This window comes from Mastomys coucha, unplaced genomic scaffold, assembly GCF_008632895.1.
Source record: "Mastomys coucha isolate ucsf_1 unplaced genomic scaffold, UCSF_Mcou_1 pScaffold18, whole genome shotgun sequence".
NCBI lineage: Eukaryota > Metazoa > Chordata > Mammalia > Rodentia > Muridae > Mastomys > Mastomys coucha.
Genome location: NW_022196900.1, coordinates 27,401,855 through 27,420,146, shown reverse-complemented (window position 1 = coordinate 27,420,146; position 18,292 = coordinate 27,401,855).

The window sequence follows — 18,292 nt, the reverse complement described above, 5'->3', positions numbered from 1 at the left end:
GATTCTCTACCATGGCAGGGAAAATGGTGCAAAAGAGAGTTTGAGGTAGCCAGTCAAGTTATATCCTCAGTCAGGAATCAGAGAATAATAATAAATTCTGATATTCGGCTAGATATCTCCTTTCCCAAAGCACAGGATTCCCACTCAGGGAATGGTGCAGCCCACTTTTAGAGTGAATCTTCACAAAAATATAGGCCTAAAATATAGCTAACTCCAATACCCTCAGTGTGGTGTTTACACCTTTCAGTCCAGTGTTTCTACCCTCTCTTCCACACCTTTGTTTTTTACAGTTCAACAGCATTGATACTTATGATTCTTAGACTTCCCTATTTGCTTCTTACAATTGCCAACAAGTTAGTTTTCTTTTTTGATACTGCCTCCCTTGTGTTCCCTTCTTCCTTCTCTCCTGCTATTCTGAACTCAGTATGTATCTCAGTTATTGAAAATTTTTGCTTAATACTTGTTCTTTCACATGCTGTCAGCTTCCTGGAATCAGAAATCATGTCTCATTTTTTTCTGCCGCTTGTTTTTATAATATACTTAATTTTATAAATTTCCAAGTATTTCTCAAACCTGGAGAAAATAGATGCTTAGCAGATCAGATTTCTGAAATGACTCCAATAACATTCTCTCTTAATATAACTCTGAAATTCCTCCTCACTTTTTATCATGATAGGTTTAATGACGCCTTCAAAAGTTTGCTTCACATACAGTCTAAGTTTGATTTTGTCTATTCCTTTCATCTAGTAGAATGACAACTGATTCCCTGTCATTATCAATCAGTAAAAGTTGAAACATTTCTAAACTGAATAACTAAAATTTTACTACTTTTTGAAGTTTTCTTCAACAGATGAAACTAGTGTTAACCTTTGCCCTATTTATAAGTTATTTTAACATTGTATTCCCTCCACTAGACAGTTTTCAGTCTTCTTACACACACACACACACACACACACATCCACACATCCACACACACACATCCATACACCCACACACCCACACACACCCACACATGCATATATATATATATGTATATATATATATATACATATATATATATATATAGATTAGATTAGATTAGCTGTTGGGATGTCTGTAAGGTGTTATCTTGATTAGGTTAATTGACATTTGAAGATTCACTCTAAAAATGGGCTGCACCATTCCATGAGCTGGGATCCTGTGCTTGGGAAAGAAGATATCTAGTTGAACATCAGAATTTATTGGTCTCTTATTCCTGCCTGAGGATATAACTTGACTGGCTACCTCAAACTCTCTTTTGTACCTTTTCCCCTGCCATGGTAGACTGTAGCCTTGAACTGTAAGCTAAAATTAACACTTTCTGTCTAGTCTGTTTCTCTTTTTAGTTTATATTATAATATATATAAACATATGGTTGTATAGTTATCATGTACATATTAGGAATATACTCTGGAAAGAGATTTTAGTAAACACAAGTCTAAATCACAAATATAAAACAGAAGAGAATTTGGTAGTCAACAACACCAATACCTTTACTTTTCAGATGGGAGAAATGAAACTGATTCACATATTATTATTCAGTAGAACAGAAAAAGAATTGAGGCAAGACCTAACCTGGTGCATCTAACAAAGACAATGGATTAAAGGCTAATGGCACTTTCCCCTCCACTGTGACACTGAAAACGGAAATCTCTGTTTAGCATTCTAAATAATTCATTCCCTTTCTGGTGTTTCTGGTAATCACCCTTGCCAGGTTCCTAATAAAACCCCACAACTCTATTCTTTAAGGCAGAAGGAAGACCCATTAACCAAGTGTCTGAACCAGTGTCTCTAAACTAGAGGCCAAAAATAATCAGATATTCATAGGACAAAAACTGTAAGCTAAGAATGATAGCTAGAAAATTATCCCCAATAAATCTATGACATAGTTTTAAGAAAATGAAGTTTTACTTTGCTTAAACTTTTATCATGGGGAAGGACAGGATGAACCTCGATATTCATATACTTGTGTCATAAGTCTTACTGAGGGAGACTTTAGTTTTCTTTGGCTCAATTTCCTGACAGGTCTGACTATAAGTAGGCTGGGTTAGAAGATACTGCTCTGCACCTCAAAACTTTCATAGTTCAATGGAATCATTTATTAAGTTACAGGAAATGAACAATTTCCTAAACTCTGACACCACAACTTAACAAACATTTTATTGTTATTGTTGTTTATTTTATAAAATCCTAAGATTCTGTTTTCACATTTCCCAGTGCTGTGAAATTTTATATTTAAAACCAAGCTTCAAGAGTGTATGTGTCTGAAAGTTCATGTAGTATACCCTAATATGAAAAGACATTATTTAATACCGCCACTTAAATTCAATTTGATATCCATGGATTACAAACTCACTGACCCATGAAGTACACCAATCTAACTCACCAAAGTAATGATCACAAAACTTTTCCTTTCTGAGCCATACGTTTCAAAACTTTCATTTGCATGTCTTATATCTGCCTTGTTGAACAATATAGGTGTAAATTAAGCCCTTCTTCTCAGTGATCCCAGAAAAGAGAAGACAAATTTATATTCTAACTATTTATAAGAGCTTCCAAAACCCCTGTCACATGATCCACACGAGGAACAATAATAGACACTGATTGACATAGGATTTACACATCTACTTACTTGTTTTGAGACTTCCTAAATGTAGACTGTAACACACAAGGATTATTTAGTAAAGCTCAATAGAAAACCTGGGAAGTAATCCTAATAGAAAGGTAAATAAATGAATGACACTTGTGTCTGAAGGATGAGTTAGCACTCAAGTAATGAATGGGGGCTGGGAAGGGGTGATGTCCCTTTGTGAAACTATGGAGACAATGTAGAGCACACATATCCAAACTTTCCATCAATTGGGAGACTTGAGGATTTTATCTACCAACTTATGCCAGCCATGATCTGAGAGCTATACTTAGAGATTATTAATTCAATAGAACTTCCAATGTACCATTGTAGGAGAAAAATAGGAAGCACCAAACCAAAAGAAGACTTCAAGGAAAAAAATAAAAATGGTTATATTTGGAAATCAGAAAATAACCATAAGGAAAATAGGATTGAGAAGAAAAGGATGTAGTACTACCAATGTCGGCCATACCGTTTCAATGCCAGTCTGGGAAAAGAAGACAACAAAATGCCCTTGGGTTGATATGAAGAAAACTCTATGTCCATTGTTCACCAGATAAGAGACATGAAACAGAACAAGGGTTAATTGTGCCAGGAATGGATATCCTCATACAATATTTCTAACTCCATTTCATTAGAAAAAGATAAAAATGATGGCTTGAGGGAGATTCATGACTGTCTCTGTTTGGGCTATAATCCATGTTAGAAAAAACTTGAAAGAGAAGTAAAATTTCTCAATACCACATGAAACAAAAAAGAATTCAGCACATGCAAATAAACATTTGAAGATTAAACATTCATTTATTTGTTGTCTGTAATTGCTTTCATACAACAAAGCAGAACTGAGCAATATGGCCAAAACAATCCCAAATATTAGTTCACTCTTTCTCTGTGGACTCTAGAACAAGAAACTTGGACACAAAGTATCAGAACTGTGAAGGTAACGAAACCTCAAAGAAAGAATAAATTTAATATTAGTATCACTAAGAACTAAATATACTACCTAGAATGTCTTAATCTGTGAAAGAAGTGGAGAGGTTTTGTTTTTTGTTTTTTGTTTTTGTTTGCTTATTTGTTTTGTTTTTAATCTAAAATGCTATTAAAGAGATATCTTCATATTATGGCCCATGAAGTTCTATAGTTTTCAATCATTTGTTAAGGTTTGAACATCTGTTCTGATTGTATGATGTGGATGCATATATGGATATTATGTGAGAGAGACTGAACATATATACATAACGTGATGTATGTATGTATGTATGTAAGCCAGAGAAAATGTTAGTCCCTCACTTTCCACTTTGTATGTGTGTGTGTGTGATGGTTTGAATATGTTCTGCTCAGAGAGTGGCACTATTGAAGTAATGGCCCTTTTAGAATAGATGTGGCCTTGTTGGGGTAAGTGTGTCACTGTAGGTATGGATTTTAAGATCTTCATCCTAGCTTCCTAGAAGTCAGTATTCTCCAAGCAGCCTTCAGATGAAGACATAGACTTCTCAGCTCCTCCTGTACCATGCCTGCCTGGATGTTGCCACATTCCAACCTTGATGATAATGGAATGAAACTCTGAACCTGTAAGCCAGCCCCAATGAAATGTTTTCCTTAAAAGAGTTGCCTTGGTTATGGTATCTATTAACAGCAGTAAATCCTTAAGACAGTGTGGCAGGGTGTTTTGCTGTTTCTTGGTGTATATGAAAGGCTGGCTGGACCATGAGTTTCTAGGGATTCTTTTTCTCCACCTGCTATCTCACTATAGTAGTGCTGGGACTAAGGTTGCATGCTATTCTACATGTCTGTCTTCTTGGAGGTTCTGATGAAGCAATCATATAACCTCACATTTGTGCAGCACATACCTTACAAAGTCATCTCTCCAGCTCGTTTGAATCTTTTCAATCTCCTCTGAAAAGGGAAGGAGTACATTGTGAAATCTAATCACACCAGTTGCCGCTATCTTCCTTAAGTATTAGGATTTTTTCCTCTCTTTATCTACAGGTAACTTGCCTTTGTTCAAACTCATCAACCTCTTTTCCTTCTTGAAGTTCTATCTGCAAGAAGTAGTTGACGGCTCCCCTACACCCCCTGTACAATGTGCAAACTAAGTGCCACTCGTGTAACTATCTCCACATCATGACTGGCCTGAGGGTCCTGGGCTCCAGCTCCACCAGCCTGGACTCTGGAACTCCCGTGGGACTCCGGTCCTGAGATTTTCACTTTGGACCCTCTTCCACAGCAGGCAGTAGCGTCTGCCACAGTCTGAACACTTCTTGCAGTCACTGAAAACACAACCGAAGGGTACTCTACCCTCAAGTGGTCCAGTGCTAGCTACCAACGGAGGAACCTAGCATTGCAAAGAGGGTCCTCTTTCTCTTGCTCACCATGATCTTCTGCCAGATTTTGATGGTATGTCGCAGCCCCTGGCTCCAGAGGATGCTACTGAGCCAATCTCTGCATCTATCACTGCGACCCCGGTCCTTGAGCCTTTGAACCTGATCTCTGAGTCCTTGGACTATTCTCTGTATATCAAAGCTTTTCTCCAACCAGTGGTTTTCTATATGCGATGGGTCACAGTCTGCAAAAGACAAAAACAAAACAAAACAAAAAAACAAACAAAGAAAAAAAAAACAGAGACACCAGGGGTACCTGGTGCGGGAGATCATATCCCAAACTAGGACTTCTAAGGCTACAGTAAGTAAGGATACTACCAAGCCAAGATGCCAGTGCTTGGGGCGAACCTGAGGCACTCTGTGTTCTAGCTAGGCTCACAGAGGATAGATAGAGGCCTTCTCAGTGTCTAATCAATGTCTAATCTTCTGAGGATATACATACATACATACATACATACATATATACATACATACATACATACATACATAAACATTAGAATAAATGTAATATTTATTCTAACTTATGCAGGGTTGTGAGATATGTCCACTTGCTATAACATTGTAGGAGGGAGGCCCCCAACTTGGGGATTAGTCTTGGTTTGGGGAAGGGGAGTATGCATAGGTTTAGGGCTAACACTCCTGTCTTCCAACACTTCAACTCTGTAGTCTGTTGTAAGACTTTGGCAGACCCTTGGGAATAAAGTATGTGACCTTTGATATCTTCCTGGTTTCTTCTTGGAGGTGGCCACAGAACTCTTTGGTCAGTGGATTGTCAGAAGTTGGCTATCTGGGGTCACCTAGTATATTCTTTGAACACGAACAAACTTGATTGCCTGTCCCCCCCCCCAAAAAAAGAAAGAAAATGTTGACACTCGCTTGACAAACTCCTCTCTCAACTATTTAATGGCTAATCCATTCTTATGTTTCAGATTTTAGTTTAAATACCATAAGCTAACAGAAACCATCTAAAGTAGTTTCACTTTACCACCTAATGTTTGTGTGTTTGTTTAGAATATTGATCTGTCTGAAGTTGTATGTGCCTTGCTCTGATTGTTTCTTTCTTGTCTATATTTCCATAGGCATAAAATAGATTATGAGCTACAAGAGGACAGATGCTGTGTCTTACTCCTTTATCCATATGTTCTTTAGATGCTGCAAACACAGGCATCTAGAAAGTAACATTTAAAGCAAAGCATGCGTGTTATTTTTAAGATGCCAAAGATAATAGCTAAACCATACAGCATTTAAAAGTATTGTCATAGATAAGTATGAATCCTGGCTGTGCTGTTTAATTAGGATGTAACAACTCTAAGTAAATTTTTTTCTTATCTTTGAATTCCTGATATGTGACAGCAATACCTATCTATTTGACAGGTTGTTAGCATTAATAGGATAATGTCTTTAAAATCCCTGGGTATATACTAGGGCTCAGTAAAGGGTAGCAGGTCTTTTTCTGCAGTCATCACTATGTTAAGCTAGATTTGTAGGCTTTTAAAGATGTAACTGTCCTACAACTAGGCCACAAAGATGCATAAGTGCAGAGGCACAAAGGGCTTCAATCATCATTGCATGAATATTCCTGCTGCAGACCCAGGAACTAATTCCTTATCAGCAGATGTGGATCCTGATGAGTGACCAGGATGCCTCTATCTTAATACTATACACAAGATACAGATGCTGTGCTAGATGTCTGAGAATTCAAATATAACCTCACGTGTAAGAATCCTTTGCTAACTAATGATGTTTGTGTGAAATACTTCTGTAGCAAACTTGGAAATGATGTCCCTTATTCCCCCAGCAGCCTATAGCCCATGCAGAGTTTAGCAATGCAGACTAATCATATTCTCATGCTCCTGGTGCTTTTGTATATACTCATTTTAAGCCATTCAATGCCCTGGGACCTTAATGCTCACTCTGAATAAAGTGGAAAGATGACTAAGCCATCTTTTCTCTGTTCCCCTCCCTCAGTATATCTCATGAGGATGCATCCTCCACTGTCTCTGGAGCAAACTAAGTTCTGCAGAGAATCACTCTATGAAAACAAGGATTACTCTGTGCTAAATAATAATTGGCTTAGAGGATTGAGATTTGACTATACTTCAGTGTGCCAGAGAATTAGCCCCAGAAATGAAGAGAGAAATTTGATGAAGTGGCACTGGGTAATATAAGTAGGACTGGGTTGGGGATTTTGAGACCTGGGTTTAATTCTGATCCGATCAAGAACTCTCTAGGTAGATTTGGTGAGGTCCCCAAACCATTCTGGAATTCAATCTATAGTAAGTGGTAGTCAAAAGAGGCTATATCTACCTCCCTTCCTATCTAATTTGTTAGATCACTAATTAGGAAAGAGTGGTAAGAGGAAAGGGACAGTCATAAGAGACAAGGGGGCATGAATGACACAAAAGAGTAGAAAAGAAACAGAAAATCAATTAAGAGGAAGATAGAGGTAAAATGAACACAGGGTCAAGCAGGAAAAGGGTGGGTGGATTTGCAGATAACTTTGTGACTTGGAATCCGGAAGGAGGCAGCTCAGAAGATAGATCTATGTGCTTGAGGAGTCACCATGAGAAATTGTGTTAATGAAATTTACATGCAGTTTGCCCCTTCCCCATGACTTCTGCTGCCCGCTGGATAATCTTCCAGATGGGAGTGTGTCTGATCTCATTTTATTTTGTTTCCATAGAGAGGCAAGGACACCGAGACCATCTGTTCTGGTGTTCCCTTCTGGATTCTACGCCACGTTGGGGGGCTTGCTGAGCCACAAGGGGAGCATTGTAGTCTCAGTTCTTCCATCATGCAAAAGAAAAAAAAAAGAAAAAGAAAAAGACTCCCGTAATTCTAGAGTCCTACATGTACTACCCTCTTGTCCCCAGCCAACATCACTGCCTCCTCCTCACCACCAAGCACACAGCTGGCAACAGTGCTGTTACCATGGTGATGATAAATGGCAACAGACAGTAATCAAGAGGGGTTGCTGGAGTCATAAGTCATTTCATATTGTGTTTAAAGGGACACAACCATATTTAAAAAGTTAAATTACTTTTATATTGCCTCCCTTGCTATAGTAGTTCAGAAAACAGTTTTAAAGGCGTTTTTCTCTTTTGAATGTTTACTTTCTGTGTTTCTTTTTGTTTCACATGGAATCAGATTGGTCCCCAACCTAACCACACTCAACAGTTGCCCACACATCAACTCTTAAGATGTTTTGGGAAGATGCATTTTAAAACAAAAATCCTTCTCATATCCCTGGCAGGATCTGAAACTTCAAAATGACACATTTCACTTATTTCATTTTTTAACTGGAAGTCCAAATATTATTAAAAATAATCTACTTCTGGGAATTTTGTACTCACTGATAAATAAGTTCATTTCAGTTAGGCGTGAAGCTTTACAATCAATATTTGCTTAGAACACACAGACTTGAGTCTTATCCGTGCTCCCATATAGTGACATTGACATGCTGTTTAGCCTTTTATAGGTCCCCAGCCTTCAGATTCTCTAGGCTGAGTTGTCCTTTAAAGAATTCTGACTTAACAACTGCACAAAAAGACCAAAAAGCTACTTAGTGTTTTTAAATAGTACTTAAATTTTGTGGTAGGCTCTACTCAATTCTATCCTGAGCTGGACAACACTCACATGTCATGTCTTGGGAAGCCTTGACTACTGGCAACTCTACATCTTTAAATTACATGTAATAATATTTAGTTTAGGACATGTTTGTGAGGATGAAATGAAATTATAATAGACTCAGAAACACTGAATAAAACGCATAGTACTTCTTTAATGTAAATTTTTAATTAGCCTTTCAATGTAATAGTAAAAATATACTGCTTATATTATGGTGTGTGTGTGTAAATGTCTGGGCCTCTGCATATCTTTCTGTACGTTTCTGTGTGTGATCTTAAAGAAATTCGTTGTGAACTGGAGATTCAGCATATTGACAGAATACATGACCAGCATGTGTGAGGTACTAGGTCTAGTCCTCAGTAGTGCTTAAAAAACAAAAACAAGCAAAACGAAACAAAAACTTGTCACTGATCACTTAAGAACTATTTGTTAAAATTTTGGAGATGGGTTGGCAACCCCATCCATCAACTAGGGGGCTATGTCTATCCTCTGGTTATGGTTTTGACAGGTTCTCTCTCCCTTTTGTGGGATATTTCAGCTAATGTCATCCCTGTGGGGTCTTGCCAGAATTGCTCCTGTCTAAAGGAAATACAGGGACAAAGAGTGGAGCAGAGACCGAAGGAAAGGCCATCCAGTGACCTCTTCACCTAAGGATCCATCCCACATGCAGACACTAAACTCAGATACTATTGCAGATGCCAAGAAGTACATGCTAACAGGAGCCTGATATTTCCTGAGAGGCTTTACAAGATTCTGACCAATACAGCTTTAGAGGCTTGCAGCCAACCATCAGACTGAGCACAGGAACCCCAATGGAGGAATTAGGGGAAGGACTGAAGGAGATGAAGGGGCTTTATCTGGCATCAATAGGAGGGGAGGCCTTTGGTCTTGTGAAAGCTTGATGCCCCAGTGTAGAGGAATGCTAGACAGGTGAAGCGAAAGTGGCAAGGTTGGATGGGGAGCACTCTCACAGAAGTATGGTAAAGGGGAATTGGAAAGGGAGGTTGCAGAGGGAAAACATGTAAATTTAGAAATGTAAATAAATAAAATATCAAATTAGAAAAAAAGAACTACTTGTTGCCTGCTGAGATGAAATGGTACTCTAAGTCTGCCTTCCTATCTAGTTTGTAATGAACATTAAAAGAAGTATTCCCTATGTGTATGTTCATGAACCGCCCAGAATCAGCCAAATGAAAGCTGTGGGTAGTTTAGAAAACATCCAAACATCCTATTGAAACAAGACTGGTTCACCCTACGTATTAAATTTGTCCTTCTCCTTTCCTTTCCGCAATTTTGGATCTTAAGCACTGATTCATGAACAAGTGCAATCTTCCATGAGTTTAAAAACAAATTCCTCATTCCACCCCATTATTTACATTTACATCTTTGCTGCTCCTCTGTCTGCGAAGCTGAAACTTCTGCAATGGTCATATTGACAACCCGAGAGAAAACAAATGTGTTAATATAAAACACATTCATTTGACCTGGGAACAAGGGACTGAGAAATGGAATGGTTTCATGTAACAGGTATTTCCCATGGCAAAACACAGTTATGTCTAATATCTCTTTGTGAACTAATATTTAAACAAATTGTAACCCATTAATATTACTGCCTGACTGTGGATCTCAGTTTTTTTTTTAATTAGATAACAGCTGGAGCAGGGCCCAATTTAGATGCACAATGATCCATCTTCACTATTAAGAGATATTAATAATAATATTAGTGATTGATTATACATGTCACCTCACAGAAGTATGAATACAAGCACAGATCATCCAAAACTCCTAAGAGATACAGTTATGGTTATTCTTGTATTGGGTAGGTGTGCACTGGTGGCTTCATTGCATAAATCTTATCATTAATTTCTCCTTTCAAATCATCCTACACTTGCTGGCTTGTTGTTAAAAATAAAAATAAGAGATAAATTATGAACAATTTCAACTGCCTTGCATTTGCAACTTTAGAGTCATATTGCTTCTGGAAATAGCACCACTACAGGTTCTATCTCATGACTGCTTATATTGCTATAGAAACTTAATTTCAATTCCTGCATTTCATAGAGTTCTTCAGGTTAAAGGTGGTATATTAATTTAAACACTATTATAATTGCTAGTATTATCATCAGTGCTGAATGTTGAATTTCTGGTATTTGAATTAATTTGATCTCATATTTTTGATGTTATAAAATGTACATTTCCAGAAATGGACTTAGGTTATTTTTTGCATTTACTTATTATGAACCTGTGTTGCTAACTCTGGGAAAGATGATTAACCTGTATGCAATATGCACTCAACAGGCTGGAGCAGCTGTCTGAATGATAAGCTCTTCCTCCTCTTTCCCATACCCTAGCTTGAGCCCAAAACCTGATTGTCTCAGATCAATTGCCTATTTCTCCTGAAGGCTCTTTGATACACAGCTGTCCAGTGTATTCCAATTCTGTTATTATTCATGTTCATTTCCCACATGTGCAGCAAATAATGGAAAAACAAAAACATAGTCAACCTTGAGCCTCTCATCCTTGCTAACTGTCCATCATGCTTTACCCAGCTTCTCATCAGAGACTAAAAGTAGCAACTGAACTTTCAGGTTTGATTGTTTCCAGCCATGTTCTGTCTCTGGGGTTTTCCTCTATGACTCTTATATCAGCTATAAAGTGAATTTTCTTTCTTTCTCTTTCTTTCTTTCTTTCCTCCTTTCTTTCTTTCTTTTTTCTTTTGTGGTTTTTTGAGGCAGGGTTTCTCCATATAACCCTGGCTGTCCTGGAACTCACTCTGTAGACCAGGCTGTCCTTAAAATCAGAAATCCTCCTGCCTCTGCCTCCCAAGTGCTGGGATTAAAGGCATGTGCCACCACAGCCCGGGGTTAAAGTGAATTTTCTTAATCTTGTCAATATTACTATTAGAAGCTAAGCATTTCTCTGTTGTCAGTATTTACCCTGTGCATGTAGTGTTTTAAGCAATATCATTGGCCTCTATAAATTAATGCCAATAATATCCCCTTCCAAGTTACAATAGCAAAAAATGTCCTTCTGGACACCAGGTCACTCTGGTTGAGAACTACTAGTGTAAAGACTGGTTCAAGCCACAATATGGCTAATCATTATCTCGAAAAAAATACTAAGAGTCTCTTTAGTGAGTGACACACAGATATCCACTTTTTGGTTAGTGTTAAAAACACTTGTTTAAAGATGCCATGCTTGAAAAATGGTTTAAAGTGGAAGAAGATTACAGAAAATGTTAGGAAGACATTCAATAGCCTTGTATAGAGATAATTAGGGCAGGAACAGTGAGAACATATATAGATATAAGAGGAAATATTTTGACAGTGAAAGTAGTGGGATTAAGTGAATAATTAAATGTGGGGAGACAGAGAGATGAAAAACACTTGGAGTGACCTCAGACCTTCTACTTGTGTGGCAAGAGTAATTAAGATGCTGAAATCAAGCCTGAATTCACAATCATCCCTCTTTGTTGTAGTAAACTGTTAGGCAAGCATCTCCAGGATAGTATTGTAGACACAGGAGCACCAGGTGTGTTTCCTATTTATTTTGGATCCTTCTAATCCAATATCTTGAATCAAAGACTCTAATGGCTATCTTTTATTGAAAGCCAGAAGATATGGAATATGTGTGTGTGTGTGTGTGTGTGTGTGTGTGTGTGTGTGCGCGCACATGTGTGCATGTGTGTGTGTGTGCACAGACTTTTCAGATAAGTCAGATAAATGACTAGAAGAGTTGAAACTTCATCTCCCATTTTTATGTGTAAAAAACAAACAGACAAAATAAAAGCTGAAAGAGCTGTTAAGTCTAGAGTCTACAAATGAAAGACAGAGCATGTCTCAAACCACAATGTGTTTGGGTCCAAAGCCAAGGGTTTGAATGTTGCCTTAAACTTGTTATAACCTTGCTCTAGGATCTTCTGTTTACTCTTGCCCCCAAACAGATTAACTGTATATTATGGGAAAGGAGAGCAAAACCATACAAGGATATCTCACATCTCGATGTCTTTCCTTTTGTTCTCTCCTATCCTTCTTGGTCCTTTGTCTTTTTCTCTGATTTAATAAAGTTAGCCTTTTGGTCTGCCTATTGCACAATGGGATATTTTAGCCCTCTCTAAAGTACAGGGCAATGGCTTACCAACTGCCTGTAGGCATCTATGAGATTGGACTGTTCTTACAAGGCCAGAATGTTTGGACTGAATGTCAATGAATTTAAAAACATGATCGAATAAAGTACCTTTTGCCACCACATGTGAGTTAAATGATTACAAACAAAATTGCTTAGAGCAAAGCTGTGATATTTGATCAAACTCAGGATGTTAGAAAAATCACTACAGTTTTGGGTTTTTTTTCTTTGTTTGGTTTTTGCTTTTTCCACAGAAAGTTTTGTCTGTTTTCCATGTCCCCAGGTGAATGCTCAGGACCCCTCTGTCTATTCAGGAATCTTCAAGGGAAAAAACAATTATATAATCATATTGACCCTTTGAAATATCTGTGTTTTGCACAGAATTATACAAGTTAACATATCATGTCTGTTTGTGGAATGATTCCATACTAGGGGGATGGGGCCAAGTAGTATTACTCATCTCCAAATAATGAAAAGTTCCATGCCTCTAAGGATCTCCATATCCAGTAGACAACACTACCTCTGTAATATAATATCAGCCTGCTGTGCCTGGTCAAGATAGTCAGGAATAGACAAGGATCACTAGTGTCTAGAATAAAGGTTTTATAGGGACAGTGATGACTATATATAAGACAAAGTTATACAGCCAATATTTTGTTCACATCAGTCCCTTTCTGACATGTTTCGTTTAAAAAGGAGAATAGGAATACACACAAGCTCCTATAATCCCTTAGGTGAAACACGTTGAGTGAAAAACTGAGTGTGCATTGACAGCCAGATACACAGTCCATTTTTAAAAAGCCAAGCCTGGTTTCCATTATGGTCAATCTTGCCGACTTGCCCTATATAAGCTTTTTTATCCTATGGCAGAACTCTCAAATCCAATGCTGTCAAAGCCTCATAGGATTCATTGAGCAATATTTCTTGGCTAAGTATCTTTGAGCAAGTAGTTTAAATATCTAAGGCACAGGATGTGGGTAAGGTAAGGTTAATGGAATAGTGATTGGCATGAGTTGAGTTAGTCATAAAAAAGAATTTCCTTCTAGACAAGACATTTTCTTCCTCTGAACCTTATGTCTTCATCCATGTAAAAGAAGTGGTTCTATCCAAAATGGAAAGAATGCCATTTGTTTAAGTTCATTCATGGGACAACACATTAATACTTGCTTCTCGATGCTTGTTCCTGTGAATGCATATGAAACTTGGTCACACAATTTTCTATTAGAAGGATTAATGTACAAATTATGTTAGTGCATGCTAGTAGCCCCAGTACTGTGGAAATGGAGGAAGATGACTTCTGAGTACATGTCTTAGTAGCCTGATCTACCTAGTAAAAATTCATCTCTAAAACTAATGAAGGGGTGAGGGAAGGAAGAAAAGAAAGAAGGATGGAAGAAAGTAAGAAAGGAAGGAAGGAAGGAAGGAAGGAAGGAAGGAAGGAAGGAAGGAAGGAAGGAAGGAAGGAATGGTGTAAGTTCTTTGGATGTATGTCCAGGAATAGCATACTGGGTCATATGTTCATTCTATTCTTATCTTTTTCATTAATATTCACACTAATTTCCATAGTGGTCACATCAGCTTATAATTTCACCAACATTGAATAAAAGTTCTCCTTTTCCCAGAAAAAAAAGTTCTCACATTTTCCCAAAATGTGTTGTACTTGGTTTCCATGATAACAGCTATTCTGGCCATGAAAACATGTAATTTTAATTTGCATTGAGGATACTGAATACTTTTAAAATATACCTAATAAACATACGTGTTTTGTCTTTTTTGCTGATCAAATAATTTGAATGAAGAATAAATCACTCCTATTCACAAATTTCATGTGGTTATACATTTGATATTTTACATGGTATTATAAAATGTACATTTTAATATGCAAATGAACAAAGATTTAATCCATTTTTAATTATGTTCATGCTTCTCTGTCTGGGTGCACTTTTGTGTATGTGAGTTCAGGTACCCACAAAAGTGTGGGGCAGTGTAGGGCAGTGGTCTGTTCAGGTAACTTAGGCTCAGTCTAGTATTTGGCCTTGAGCCCTGGAGCCCTAGTAGGCAGTTTTCTGCTTGCAGGGGGGCAGAAGGAGCTTGGCTATAACTCCTGAGCCTTTGGTTCCTACTTCAGTCACAACCCTTCACAGTTGCCATCGCAAGAGATGTGTACTCTATCAGGCAGACAATGCCCCAAGCTCCCAGCATTCTAGCTGGACCCTACCCCCACTCAACTGACCACAGCCAGACATGCCACACCTCATACAATATAAGGGTGGTTTACTCCCTCCTCTCTCTCTTGTTCTTTCTCTCCTCTCTTGCTCTATGTCTCTTGCTTCTTTTTATCTTCTCTTTTTCGCTCTTGCCCTCTTTCCTCTCTTGCTCTCTTTCCTGCTCTTTGTACTCCTCTCTTGCCTTCTTGCTCTCTTGCTTTCTTCCTTGCCTTTCTCTCTCTCTCTCTCTCTCTCTCTCTCTCTCTCTCTCCTCCTCCTCCTCCTCCTCCTCCTTTTCTTCTTTCTACTTGACCTGCATATTTTTTCTTTCCTATAATAAAATATCTCATTTATACATTGTCTCCTTTTTGACTAACATGCACTCCACCACAGGCCTCAGCATCAGGGAGGGAGAGAGAGAGAGAGTCAGAGATGGAGAGAGAGAAACAGAGAGACAGAGAGACAGAGAGACAAAGAGACAGAGAGACAGAGTTAGAGAGAGGGTCAAAGAGAGAGAGAGAGAAGAGAGAGAGTCAGAGATGGAGAGAGAGAGAGGAAGAGAGAGAGGGAGAGAGGGAGTCAGAGACAGAGAGAGAGGGAGAGAGAGACAAAGAGACAGAGAGACAAAGAGACAGAAAGAGAGAGAGAGAGGGAGAGAGAGACAGAGAGAGAGAGAGAGGGAGAGAGACAGAGAGAGAGAGAGAGACAGAGTCATTGGCCTTAGCAGCAGGCCCCACCTTGGTACAACACAGAAGCGGGAGGACATAAGCTCTTCCTGGCACTGGAGTTACAGATGAATGTGAGCATATGCCCTGTGTGCTAGAACCTCATCGAACAGCCTCTGAGTGGAAAAGAAGTGTGTGCTCCTAGCTGGTGAGTCACTTCTTAGTTCTTAAAATATATTTTATTAATATGCACACTGATAATTTACACAGAGAGACTGTGTGTGTGTGTGCATGTGTGTGTGTGTTTGTGTGTGTGTGTGTGTGCATGTGTGTGTGTGTGTTTGTGTGTGTGTGTGCATGTGTGTGTATTACATTCACGTTTTTGAGTTTTAGTTTTTTCCTTACCACTGTGGACATGTAGAAGACAGAGAACCTCAGGGGTTGATTCACTCTGTTCATCTTGTTTAAGACAGATTCTCCAAGTTGTTTGTCACTGTGTATGCCAGTTTCTGGCCTACAAGGTTTCCAGAAATTATCCTATCTCCATCCTCTATCTCATCATGTAATCTGCTTCTGGCATTAGATGAATTCTGGGGAATGGAACTGTCCTAGCTGCACAGTAAGTGCTTTATACAATGTCTTGTTTTTCAAGGCCCCTTATTTCTTCTTTTGAAAACTTTTTTTTGTGTGTTTTTAAGTTCAATAGTCCATCTTGTGGTCACATTTAAAATTCTCTTGCTGTTTAGTTTTGTGAAGTCCTTATGTTTTCCAGTTGTTAATCCTCAAAGAAACGTATAGCTGACAGATTTTCTTCCACATTATGTGCTACCTACCCACTCAAAAGACAGTTCCCACTGTTGTACAGAACTATTTTTTTCCATTAGGGTCATTGCTGGCCTTATTTCTTGAGCAACCAGAGTTGGGATTTTGTTTTTTTAATCATTCCATTCATTTACATCTCAAATGATATCCTACTTCCCAGTTACCCCTCCACCAACCCCCATTCCACATCTGCCCTCTTCCCTCCTTTTCACCTGTATGAGAGTGCTCCCCACCTATCCCACTCTCCCACCCCACTGCTCCAGCATTCCCCTACTCTGGGGCACCCAACCTCCCCAGGATCAAGGGCCTCTCTCCCATTGCTGTCTGGCAAGGCCATCCTCTGCTATATATGTATCTGGAGCCGTGGATACCTTGGTTGGTGGTCTAGAATTTGGGAGAACTGGGTAGTCAGGCCAGCCTATGTTGTTCTTCCAATGAGGTTGCAATCCCCCTAATCCCCCTCCACTACTCCAGTCCTTCAGCCAGCAACCCCAACAGGTTCTCTGTGTTCAGTCTCATGGTTGGCTCCAAGCATCTACATCTGCATTGGTCACTTGCTGGCTGGACCTCCCAAGGAACTGCCACACTTGGTTCCTACGGGTGAATACCTCTTGACCACAGCAAAAGTGTTGGGTTTGGTGTCTACAAACATGATGTAGCTTCAGGTGGACTGTTCCCTGTTGGCCCTTCCTTCAGTCTCTGTTCCATTTTTGTCCCTGTTCTTCCTTTGCACAGGAACATTTCTGGGTTAAAAATCTTTGAGATGGGTGGTTAGCCTCATCCCTTTACCAGGGGCTGTGCCTATCTGCTGGAGTTGGTCTCCACAGGTTCTATCTCCCCTTTCTCTGCTCATTGGGCTAAAGTCAGTCCCATCCGGCCCTGGAAGCCTCATGTTTCTCTGGTGTCTAGGACCCTCCAGTGGCTATCCCCAGTTCCTCATTCCCCTGCTACCTATTTTTATTCGATTTCTTGACCCTCTATACTCCTCTCACATCTCCTATAGTTTCTGATAATACAACCCTTATTTTCTCCTCCTCCTTTCGCCCTCCCTTTTCCCTCTCTACTTCCACCTCCCACAATTGTCCTGTTCCCCCCTTATTTCAGGACTGAAGCATCCACCCCCTTGTCTTCCTTCCTTCTACTCTACATATGGTCTGTAGGTTGTATCATAGGCATTGTTTACTTTGGGGCTAGTATCCACTTATTAATGAGTACATACCATGTGTGCTGTTTTATGTCTGGATTTCCTCACTCAGGATGATATTTTCTAGGTCCATCCATTTGCCTGCGAATTTCATGAAGTCTATATTTTTAATTTTGGCTTAGTACTCCTTGTGTATATGTACCTTTTTTTTTTTTGTATCCAGACTTCCATTTAGGGACATCTGGGTTGTTTCTAGCTTCTGGCTATTATAAATAAGGTTGCTATGAAAATAGTGGAGCATGTGTTCTTGTTATATGATGGAGCATCTATTGGGTATAGGCCCAGAAATTGTATAGCTTGGTCTTCAGGTAGAACAATTTCTCTGGAGTTGCCAGACTAATTTCCAGAGTGGCTTTACCAGCTTGCAGTCTCACCAGCAATGGAATGTTCTTCTTTCTCTACATCCTCGACAACATCTACTGTCACCTGCATTTTGGATCTTAGCCATTCTGACAGGTATAGTATAGAATCTCAGGGTCATTTTGATTTGTATTTCTCTGATGACTAAGGATGTTGAACATTTCTTTAAGTGTTTCTCAACCATTCAAGATTCTTTGGTAGAGAATTCTCTACTTAGCTCAGTACTCCAATTTTTAATAGGGGTTATTTGGTTC